This window comes from Takifugu flavidus, chromosome 10 (assembly GCF_003711565.1).
Source record: "Takifugu flavidus isolate HTHZ2018 chromosome 10, ASM371156v2, whole genome shotgun sequence".
NCBI lineage: Eukaryota > Metazoa > Chordata > Actinopteri > Tetraodontiformes > Tetraodontidae > Takifugu > Takifugu flavidus.
Window position 1 is genome coordinate 7741318 of NC_079529.1, and position 11473 is coordinate 7752790.

General features: G+C 46.8%; 1 long non-coding RNA gene across 1 annotated transcript; it reads right to left on the minus strand.

Moving 5' to 3' along the window:
- Positions 1 to 3788: 3788 nt before the first annotated feature.
- On the minus strand, positions 3789 to 9399 carry LOC130533100 (uncharacterized). The gene is made up of 2 exons (XR_008952480.1): positions 5497 to 9399; positions 3789 to 4599 (listed from the first exon to the last, which is right to left on the minus strand). It is a non-coding gene; the product is annotated as an uncharacterized LOC130533100 (long non-coding RNA).
- Between the last annotated feature and the right edge of the window lie 2074 nt (positions 9400 to 11473).

Here is an 11473-nt window from a genome sequence, read left to right on the forward strand (position 1 = left end):
AGGACGACACGCAGAGCCGTTGATTATCCCTGAGCTAGCATCATTTTTGTTTATCAAAAAATGCTAATTGCCTGTTTTTACGAGTGGGAAAAGATTAAAAGTTAATAGGAGAGACTAAATAAACACAATGCAATTGCATGAGGCTGTAGAAGATGGTAATTAATTTGTGGCCACCCCTGAGATAATTAGCTAATATAAAGCGGGAAAAAAGAAGTTAATGAGCCTTAATGTAACTGATACACTGAAAAGTTCAGACTAATGATATTATGAACGTGTGAGGAAACTTTAGGCTCGCTCCAGCTCGACGTTCTGAGGGACCTCCTGGTGATGACAAAAAAAACTTTTCCACCTTCGCTGTGCATCGCAAGAGTGTGGCGCCGTCTGAAATTCCTCAGTGTTTGCCTCCGAATCAGAAGTGCCTCCTCCATGCCGGGCGAGAGATGACGGACAATGGGAGGCCGCGTGCCTGGTGGTGGGCTGACTTTGTTTTTGCTGATCCTCGGGGTGAAGCCGCTCTGAGGAAACGGGGACTCACACAGTGGGAGGTGTGGCGAGGTCATTTGGCCCCGAGTAGAAGGAGGAATGTAAAATAATCGAGATGTGGCGAAGATGGTAGCTGCGACATGCTAATCCCAGCATTAGCCCACCACAAACCTGCACCTCCTGACTGATCAGTGTGTCATTATTCTGCACGTTTGTTCCTCAGGTATCTGTCAGCTCATCATTATTACCGCGATGACCGCAGAAGACATTACTTACACTCAGTGGGGTCACAATGGCACTTACTGTTGACACGCCGGACTAAGGTTCATGGGTAATTTGAATGAAATTACAGGGCAGCGGTGAATCCTGCCAGTGAGCAGCAAGGTAATCAGATAATTGCAGCTTTCATAAACGCAATTTATCACCAAGGCAAAGGCGAGCAGCCGAAAACTGACTAGCTAGCACGCGCGCCACCTCTTCACGTGGACCTGTGGAGGGTTCTGTTGACGTACGCCATCAGGAAGCATAATGGGCTCAACGACGGGAATATCGGCATCAGCGCTGCCCTGTCATATTGCATAAATCAGCACTCTTGTCGGTGGTTTATGGGTCAGGTAATTTGTCACTTCAGTTCAGACGAAGCTGCGCAGATGCTGTCATTCAAGTAGCTAAGCGCGTGTCATCGAGGGAAATAGAAGCGGAATCTGATAAATGTGTGTGCACACAGTCCAAAAGAGGATGATAAAAGGGATTAAATCTTCAGTAAGAGTGACGATTGAATATGATGAACACAGATTAATAAACCTGGCGTGCTGATTCCTGTAGATTAGTTCAATGAGATGATTAATTATCATCTAATGATCTATAGGAGTATTCATTTCTAATTACATGTGCGCACCTCTTGTGATTCATGTCCTCACCCCTAGATGTCGCCAAATCCCACAGACTGGGCTTATATATATAATATTACACATTTTATTGCACACTATATTGTGTTAATATGATTCAAAGCCTCATCAGGAGCAGGAGGGGGAAGACAGGTAGATTATTTTATTTTTTCCACTTGACAACTTTCTAATCCATAAGCAAGACTGGAGGATGATTTCTGGAAAAAGAAAACCCATTTGGGATTCAGCTGGAGTCCTCGTGCAGTGCTGCTGGACGGGCACGTGTCGGTGTCAGCGTAGCCCGGCTCAGGTCTATATGAAGCGCTGCATTTCAGCCTGGTGAGAGACATGTCAAAAGCTCCTCTGCAGCAATTTAGCCTTAATTTGAACTTGGTTTGAGGCAGTCAGACAGACAAACAGACGACATGAAAAAGAAGACAGATGGAGATAAGGAAAGACGGCGAGAAAAAAAGAAAAGATACGGATGCAGACGCGTAGGATTAATGACCCCCGCTTCATCCCCTGGAATAGCCTCTTCGTGGAGGGGCCGCAGAAATGACAAGGGCTTCATTTCTGGGTCGAACTGCTGCGAAGAAACTGAGACCCAGGAGGTCAAACACGGGTCTAAGTGCCTCTTCCAGTTTTCCTATTTTCCCGTCCTCCGCACATCCGTCTGGTGTCCGTGCTCTCTCGCCTCTCTCGTAATGGAAACCTATTGGAGGAGCGTCTCTCCGTCAGCCGGGGTCAGGAGGTCATCACTGATGTCACTCTCAAAGTAACCAGTGGCAAATAGGTCCTGACACGTGCTCTCCAGTGAGAGAATGAGAGTGGACAGCTCCTCCGGCTTCCTGGCTGATAAGCCATAGAAAAGAATACGCGGAGCTGGGCGGCAGATCCCAGTCCCAGCTGCTGCCCCGGCGCCCCCCAAATAAGACGAGCGTGATCCAGAGGACAGTTATTACTTTTATTTTCCCTCATTCAGCATCACCTGACGGGAACGGAAGGTCATATTCTTGACTTTAGCGTCAGCGTTGAATCCTACCGCCTCGCCCCCTCCGCCCCAGATGCCCCCTGTCCTCCCCCAGACACGTGTCACGCAGCGTTGCATTTGCCACAGACGTCCCGCTGGCGTCCAGATTTCTACGCCTGTTTGTTCTGCGCAGCGCCGCGCACCGTGACCGCTCCATCTGATCTCCTGTCAGCGCAGGAGTGACATCACAATACATGAGCATGCCTGATATCATAACAAGCGCCCTTTTTTCTCCTCCTCGTCGTCTCTCCTCCCTCCGTCTGACTCCGGCTGCCCTCCGCGCAGACAGACGATGACTGAATGAGCAGGAGACTGGCATTTTCTGATAGAGTTACACTCCACAAATGGAGTCAATCAAGGCCTTGTGGGGGGGGCGAAATCATTTTCTGTCAGAAGTGTCAGCGAGACTGTCAGGCCAACAAATCCGCACGGCTAAAATAAAATAAAGCCCAAGTGTGGGAGGAGGAAACTAGGCGAGGACTTAAGGAGAGCCCTGACTGAGTGTAAAAGAGGAATCCCAGGAGTTTCGCTCCCGATCAATCAGAGCTCTCACCTTTCAGCTGCCCAGAACGCTGTTTCATAGCAATTATTGCCCCCACTGAGCAGGTGACGGACTCTGTAAACTCCCGGTAATCCCGAAATGAGGGATCGGGAGGGAAGCCTTGCGGTGAAATGTGACAGAGTAAGTGAACGCCGACTCCTGTAGTTGGAACCATGAGAGCTCTCCACGCCGGTGGTGGGTTTGATAGGGGATCCATATTTGTTGTTTTGTTAGCTGCGTATGAAGGGAAGCTTCAGCAGCTTATTTTCAGATATATTTCCATTTCTGGCGCACTAAACTTCCCCAGCGGGCATGCCCATAAAGATGCTCGCTTTCTTTGACTGTTCGCCATAAAGAAACCCTCCTAACCGTCCCCCGCTCCCCCGACACATTGTGTCCTAAAACTTCCCGCCTGTTATATTTCCTCCACATCAATATGTCACCGCCAAAGCAGGATGTCAACCTAATGCAACGCCGGGGTTAAGAAAACAACGGCTCTGCCCGCTGACTGATGGCCCCTCGCACAACGAAAAAAGGGGGTTTGGAAATGTGATCCGCGTGTCATCTCACCTGAGATTATGAATCTCTTCCTCTGGCATTGAGATGCAGTCTAGCCTGGCGTTGCTCCGCATTTGTTACATGGATGAGAGAGCGAGGTTCAAACGACTCCCCCGACCGAGCGGGAGAGAAACAATCCAGCTCATCTCAATGTAAACAAGCACTGAGCCCACCAAAATAGCCAGAGGAGCCCCCCCCCACACACACACACTCTTTAAACAACCGTAATCCAATTTCACGTTTGTTAAATGATGTCATCCGTGCACTCGTGCGAAAAAAATTAAACAGATTCTACGCCATTTCTTTGCTTTTATTCTTGTTTTGTTTTTTTAAACAACCAAAAAAGCCAACGAAAACACAAGAAAAAGGATGTTTCTTCCCTCTAACCTTTCAGTGAACTACCTGTGACCTTATGAGTGAACTGCTGTAGCTTTGGGGTGGCGTATGTGTGCGCGAGTGTGCGTGTGTGTGTGTTTGCGTGCGCGCTGTCGTGAGGGGGATTTTTCACGCTCTTCATTACAGCTGTTTAGGTTAGAGGGGTAGGCGCTAACTCAATGAGGCTAAGTAAGTTTGAACTGTGAATCGCATCAGCAGTGTTGCGTTCACTTATGCACGGTTGCAAATGCGCGGCCCAGAGGCGACCGCATTAGCTTGTAAATGAGCGAGGCGCGGCGTGCGTCACATATTAGGAGCTCCTAAATTCATCACACCGGTTTTAACCTTTTTATTCAGGATTGTTTAACACTGAGAGCCTTTTATTTATCCTCCCTTGCTGGAATGGGGACCTGCACCGATAACCTTTTGACCTCCGGGTCATTAGTCTAACCTGCTTTCTGAAGAAAAGTCTTTGTTTTTCGGCTTTCAAATATCTTTCCCCCTGACCCAGCCTCTGTTTTTTCCCCTCCCAGTTAGAGCCTGGGACTGATTTATGATAGATCCTCTCTGTTTTGATTGCTTTGCTGAGAAGCAGGATGGGAAGATGGGACTTCCAGCTGCTCTGGATGCTTGGGAGTCCTGGGAGTCCTGGCCCGGCTGCCCTCCCGGCTGTCCCGGACAAGTGGGCATGCGCCATCGTGGCCCGCGGCGGGGGGTTGATGGGGCTGCAGAGAGGCCACAGATGCCTTAAATGACTTGGCATGATGGGATAGCAAAGGGGCAGGAACACGACTCGGAAGTAAATCAAAACATTTTTTTTGTTGAGACGCATGCTGGGAATATTGTCAGAGGCAAACAGACACAAACAAGCTCTCATACACTTATTTCTTTGAATCGCCCATTTATCGCACATCATTTAATCCTCACACCTCAAACCCGGAGGATTCAACGTCTCAAACAGACGTCTTTCTCTCTCCACTTAAGTTACCCCCCCCCCCCCCCCCCCCCCCCAGATCCCCAGAAGGGCCCCCATTAGTGATTTGCAGATGCTGCAAGACCCCCATATTATCATCATCCAGCTGCAGACGTGCCAACAGTCGGTGGAGTCAATCTTGGATGCGGGAAGTTGGATTTCAAGCATGTTTTTAATGTTAAACATAGCTGCTGCTGACAGGGCAACGCCACGTGATTAATGCAAAGCACATTATTTTTTACAGCCTAATCATGTCCTTTTTTTGATGTGCAACACTGGTCCATCAAGTTTTTTGGGAATCATGTTAAACCACAATCAACCCCACTTACCCCCATTTGCGTGGCCCTCACAGCAGCTCGCACATGTGGTATTAATACTGCCCCCACCCCACCACCACCCCTCCCCCGCCAAAATCTGTGGCCATGTAGAGAAATCATAGAAGCATCTTTTTTTTTTATGTCAAACATGGTTCTTCTTTTTTTTCCTGCTCCGCCTGCTTACAGACTCTTGAGGCGGCGCTGAAGCACCCCCCCCCTCCCCCGCTCAGGTGGGAGCGGGGGGGGGGGGGGGGGGGGGGGGTGTCAGAGAAGAGCAAAACTAGTCCCTTCAACTTTTTAAAGACTTTTCAGCATTTGTTCTGCACACTTACCTACGCAAACTCCAAGGGGCCACTGTGACTGGGGTCCCATTTCAGGCCCAGCGTGGAGCCGGAGAGCTCCTCAGCTGTAAAATGAGAGCGTCGGAGCGCAGTGTGAAAATGGATTAGCCTCGCTGAGATAAGGGGAGCCCTCAGCGAGCCATGCACAGCCCTGAATGGGGGAAAAGAACTGCTGTACAAATTGTTTTTGGTACATTAAGTACCTGTTACTTCATTTCACAGATGGAAAACAATAACAGAGACTCTGGGGTTGGAACCGCAGAGCGCCGGAGGTTCGGCTCAGCTAGCGCCCTCGGAGTTCGCCCCCTTTTTCTTAATATGCAAAGTGATTTTGGTAAGAGGTTTTGACGTGCGGGACTCGGGTGGATTGACAAATACAGATGATGATAAATGACAAAGCGCAGGCTTGGCAGTCAACAGGCTACTGAGGGAAATCATACGGAATATCAATGTTTTTGTTAATGCAAAAAAAAAAAAAAATCGATGGCACAAAAGGCTGGATGCAGGACAAACAGGGCGGGGATTTCTCATTAATAGCCCCACTGCTGCAGTAGCAACACCCCCCCCCCGCAAATTAAATGAGTGTGTCAGATTCTGGATGATTTATACATTTGGACTGATCTAACAGCTCCGCGGAACAACTATGACACCCTGACACGCCGACAATGGATATGAAAAATGAGCCAATACAGCAGCACTAAATCTGAGACTTTCAAAGCCAAACGCGGTTGTGGAATCCAAACCTCCAACATACTCACGGGTATAATGAAAATAAAGTGAGGGGGAAAGGGGAAAAAAAAAATTCCCCATAAGATTCTGGCTGCAATTTTAGCTAAATCATTCAGTGTTTATATGAATGGAGTGATGGAGACAAATTGCTGCGGGCTGAGAGTGGCAGTACTTTGCTTTTCTGGTGTCTCTGCGTGGAGAACCCATCACTGTATGGCTAAATTAGATATCAGGCCTAATGTTGGGCTTTGACTCAATAGCCAGACGTCAAGTCAAGTTAGCGATACAATGCCCCTCAGTTCTCCTTTTGTTACTAGAGGCATTAAACGCATCTTCCTCCGATTTTCCTTTCGGTCACATAATTCAGCGAGAATGTTCTTTGGCCAAACGCTGCGAAAAAAGAAATGTTGATAATTATGTTTTGTGGAAGGCCGGTGGCTGCTCCGGCCGGGCAGATGAAGTGATAAAAACCAACATGATGGACCGAAGCATTTCTGCTTTTCTTGGTATTGTCCTTTTACCCTTTCATTCTCCGTCGGATGAAAAACTGCGCTCGGTGTTCCTCAGAGCTCAGCAGATTTAGAGGAAACAATTACCGGTGATCTCTGCTTCTCCAGTCGTGCCGATAAACACCCAGTGCCCTGAGCTATGTTGTCTGAAAATGATACAGTTTTAAATGGGTTAAATTTCATTGCCCCTCCACCCCCACCCCATCTTCTCTCCCTCTGAGCTTTCTATTTCACAAAAGTGTGAACACGTTTTTTTTTGTCGATGGGGCAAAAAAAAAAAAAGAAAACCCGAGAGAGGGGAACGATAAAGAATATGAAAGGCCCATCTTCACAGAACATTAGACATCGCAAAACAACCCAAAGCCACCATCGGATATATCAAAACTGACAAGGAAAAGTTGATTGCTGAGTGGGTATTGATCGAGCTGCCTTTGACCGGGAGACTGCAGCCTCGTGGTCGCCTCGGCAGCGCGTGGCCCCCTGCAGGGTCGCGGCGTAACGCGATGCTCGTTGTGTTGTTACGGGCATTCAAATGACCGAATAAAGAAGCAGCGTCCAGAAAGGAAGCTGCCGCGCTGCCTAAAGCTAATGGTGCTAATGTAAAGATGTTCTGGTTTAAGGGGGTAATGGAAAGTGTTTATTGCAGCAGGCACCAGCGACTGGAGCTAATCTGCAGCATCTGAGCCAGTGTTGGTCGAATCCCACAGGTGTTTTTGTTGCTCCACTCTGCTCCATTTGCTCTTGAGATCCTTCTTTTTTATTGACAGAAACTTCCCATGCAGAAAATATAAAAGAGGAAGCTTGTGCTGATGATTTACTCATCATCTAAGCACAACAATGCAGGGAAAATGGACCTGACCTCAATAAAAATCTGAAAAACATGGTTAGAACGTAATGATAAAGGGAAGAGAAACTCTTTAGAATCAAATAAAGAACAGATTTTAAAATTAACCTGTGCTGATTCACAGGAAGATAAAAGCGGCGCCGGGCCCTCGGGAGCCTGAAAGAGTAGAAAGATGAATGTTTTGTTCATTTTATTCAGCGTTGGGCCGTGAGGGGAGCCCTCAGATCATCTGTAATATGGCTTTTTATCACCCTGCCAGTTGGAGGAAAAAAGGCAGGAGGAAGAAGAAGAAGTGCAGCGAGATACCACAGAGATGCTGACAGTAGGTGAAACACTGGAAGTCTAAGTATAGCCTGTGCAGCACAGCCCAGCAGTGATTGAATGATCCCATTCTGGGCTCTCTGTTAGATACCAGGCAGCCGCGTATGAAGATTGATACACAGGCGCTCGACTCCGTTTGCTGGATCATCAAACGGATTGATATTATACTCTGGTGGAGGATGAAGACAAAGTAAGTGTTATCATTCTCAATACCGCAGCCTGTCAGAGGCGGGAAATCATCCAGTGTCACCGGTTATGGGAGCGTTTCACGGACTGTCGCCACAATTTATCGGAGGGAGGCGGCGCTCCGTGGCTGTCTGCGGAGGCCCCGGCTCAGCCGTAAAGATCTTAGCTAAAGATTGAATTACAACGCCATGCTCGCGACTGCATTTATTTCACTATTATCATGTTTGTCCCCGCAGACACTGTAAATCCCGTCCCTCCTTATCCAGTTCCCATTTACTGTCGCTCAAGTCGCATTATTCATAGCAATGTCATCATTTACCGGAGATAACGGCGCATTACAACATGTGATTTGTTTATCTGCTGTTCTACGAGGGTTCCCAGACTCCTGGGCCTTCTCGTCATTATCCCCCAGTGAAAAGTGAAGGGGACGGCAGACATTTGCCTGCTTTCCATAGATTTGTGTATCGGGTGGGAGCAGCAGAAGTCCGGGAGATATCAGTGCCATTTAGTCAATCTTCTTCTGGGCTTCTTGTAATTAGAGAAATGTGCTGAAAGTCAGAATCAGCTTTAACTGTGTTCCCTTTTCCAATAAAGAGAAATCAGTGAGCAGAAAAGGAGGTGGTTTCAGAGGAAGAGACAAGACTACTGATAGGGCAAAGAGGCCTCGCTGCTTTCATCGCACATCCGTTATGCTGATATGATGATGATTCATTTAAGCACTAAAAACAAAATTGATTTTTGCTGATTTCTAACTTTCTCTTTATGTTTACTTTTAGACAAAGCGGTTCTGAAGAGGCAGCTTGTGGAGTCCCACAAGGCTCAACTCTAGGCCCCTATTTTTTTTTAGCAAATGAGACCTGATCGTAATGGTACAAGGTCAAATCAACAACAATGCTCATCAGCAGAAGCTTCCTGATGCTGTTTCTCTCAGTATGGAGTAGAGGTTGTAATATGAATCCATATGTCCCCGTGTGGAGCATTTTATCAGCGTGCAGTAAAGCCGTCATTCATGTCTGCGGTGTCGCCACGCTATGTTAAACCCACGTATGGCAAACTGCAGGCTGCAGCACTTATGTGTATGCTCTTTGCATTCATCATTTTTACACGTCCACAGAGGAAGCGCAGGCTGTCATAAGGAATTACTGCTTTTCATCTTCATATTGAGATACCAGTGGCGCATCAGGGCCTTAAATCATCTCTATTGTCATATAAACTCACACTTCAGTTATTCAGTTATGCTGCCCGAGCACAAGGGCAGACACACGTGCACATAACTCTCTCACACACACACACACACGCACACACACACACACACACGCACAGAGTCTCATCCCAACAGAAGTAATTCTCCTCAGGGTAAAAAATATGTGTGTGTGTGTGTGTGTGTGTGTGTGTGTGTGTGTGTGTGTGTGTGTGTGCGTGTGTGTTGAGGGCTCCATAAAGGAACAAACTTCTCCAGCCCAGCAACAGCACATGATCCATCTCCCTTTTCAGTGTGTCAGGGCTGTTTTAGGTGATGATGATTTGAGGGGCACCGGGTCCCTCTCACCGTCTCTAGGACTGAGCTATGAGGGTCCAAGCTCGGACCACTGAGCTGCAGGCCTCCGGCCTTCTGACGGCAGCAATGTCCCTCCGACGTCCAAACCCACTGACAAATGTCCCTTCCACTGAATTTACACATTCTGCTGTCCTCTCCCAACTTCTGAAATCACTGTGGTTGGGTCCAAATTCAATGTTATTAATATATAAAATATATTGACTGCTTGTACTATAAAAGAAAATAAAAATGTATATACTTTTGATTACAATAACCTACTCACAGGATGAAAGTGCGCTGTATCACTGCCGCATAAAAACTTAAATCGCCTAACTTTATCAAGCTATCAAAGGAAAAAAGATCTTAGATTTAACTGCACATCAGTTCAAAATGTTTATATCTTACTTTTTTCTTTACACCCTTAGATCAATGCAGGACACTCTTCAGTATCCTTCTCTGACACTCGCAGCCTCTGCGATCCACTTTCCATAAATCGGGTGCTCGGTCTAACCATTTCCTTTTGTGTTCAAAACAAGAACTGTATTAAATAAGATAACTTGATATAAAGATAATAATCTATGACCGTTGGTCAACACCAACTGCATTCAGCTTCCAAACATTGGCGTTATGACGACAAATGTTATAAATCTACCCGTATCGTCCTCTAACGGGCGGCCCCTAAACAGTCTGTTGTGTTTGCGATTGGCTGTGTAATAGCGTAATAACTCCGTCCGACCCCCCTCCCCCCCATCCCAGCAAGCACTGAGCCAACCAGGCTGCGTTTAAATCAGACGGTTCTGCTACATTAGCTTCATAACGCCATAATCCTTTCTCCATAAACCATTACATGCGCTGCAACATTTCTGATTTATGGGGGTTGGAGAATCAATGGGAGAAAAATGGACGCTTGCAAAACATCCCTGGGACAATACTGAGCAGATTTTAATTGTGATTCCATTCAAGTGGCGGTTAGCCAGATGATGAATGGGTGCTAACCTTCCACTCTGCCTAGCACTGGAGAGAGTCTTTAATATGACAATTAAGTGTCTGTCCCTTGGATTTTATTGTATCTGTCTCTCTCTATCTTCTGAGCCTCCCTCCTCCTCTTCTGTTTTGTACTTTCAGCTCACTTGCCCTCTCCTCTTCCCATCCTTCCCATCCTTCCCTCTTCCCAACACTTCATCTGTACAGTGCAGCTTTTGTGCAGATTAAATTGAGACTCCAGTTTTCTCCATCTCAGAGCACTTACTTATGTTTTATGACACGCTCTAAGTCAATTTTATGTTGTTATTGATTTTTACCCCCTCCGCTTATTACCCTTTTGCTTAAATCGACACAAACCATTTTGTCCCGCTGATTCTTCCGGCTTTCCAACTGATCTGTGACGAAGTCGGGGGGGCGGTGGGAGGGGGCAGGGGGCAAGAGAGAGTAGATTTTAGTTTTAAAAAATCAGGATGAACTTGGAAGAATTATTTAAGAGTGTTCTTCAGCCAAAACAGCAAAATAATGCTAAAAAACCCCCAGAAAGGTCAGTGGAGGCGCATGACATCACCTACAGAGCTCAATTTGTGACCCCCCACAGGGAAAACAAATCTTTCCCTTCAATCAAAGACACAGTGTATGCTTCCAATTCCTTCATGGGAAATGATTGTCTTCACAAGTTGTTTTCATTAGCTTGTTAAAAAGAAAAGAAGCTGTGGTTTGGAGGGATTTTTAATTTCACCTTCATCATTAGTGAAGATGCCTCTGGCACAATGAGCGCAGTCTCTTGTGACTGTTTTTATTTATGAGTGTCTCTGTGAACTGATCCAAAAGGACCGAAGGCCAACGTTTTAAATGAAT